Source organism: Plectropomus leopardus, unplaced genomic scaffold (assembly GCF_008729295.1).
Source record: "Plectropomus leopardus isolate mb unplaced genomic scaffold, YSFRI_Pleo_2.0 unplaced_scaffold93800, whole genome shotgun sequence".
Classification (NCBI taxonomy): Eukaryota; Metazoa; Chordata; class Actinopteri; order Perciformes; family Serranidae; genus Plectropomus; species Plectropomus leopardus.
Genome location: NW_024703451.1, coordinates 1 through 255, shown reverse-complemented (window position 1 = coordinate 255; position 255 = coordinate 1). Strand labels below are relative to the sequence as shown.

The 255-nt window shown below is 35.7% G+C and overlaps 1 long non-coding RNA gene across 1 annotated transcript; it reads left to right on the top strand.

Annotated features, from left to right (window-relative positions):
* On the top strand, positions 1-212 carry LOC121940762. The gene is made up of 2 exons (XR_006105684.1): positions 1-31; positions 181-212. It is a non-coding gene; the product is annotated as an uncharacterized LOC121940762 (long non-coding RNA).
* Positions 213-255: the final 43 nt, after the last annotated feature.

Below are 255 nucleotides of genomic sequence, written 5' to 3'. Positions count from 1 at the left end.
CATAAATCAGAAACACACCACCCCGTACACAGTAAGCTGCTTCATATGAGACATCAGCTATTAACAGCTGTTAAACAAAGCTGCCTGAAACTGTGAAAAATTACTCTGCCAACATTTATGGTAAACTATTTTATATCTTATTTATTTAATGTTATATTTTTTCTTTTTTTGTCTCTGTAGGTGAATAAATACGTTTTGCACTGGATCAGGGAGCGATGTCACCACACTCTCCTGTAAACTGGGAGTTCATCAGTT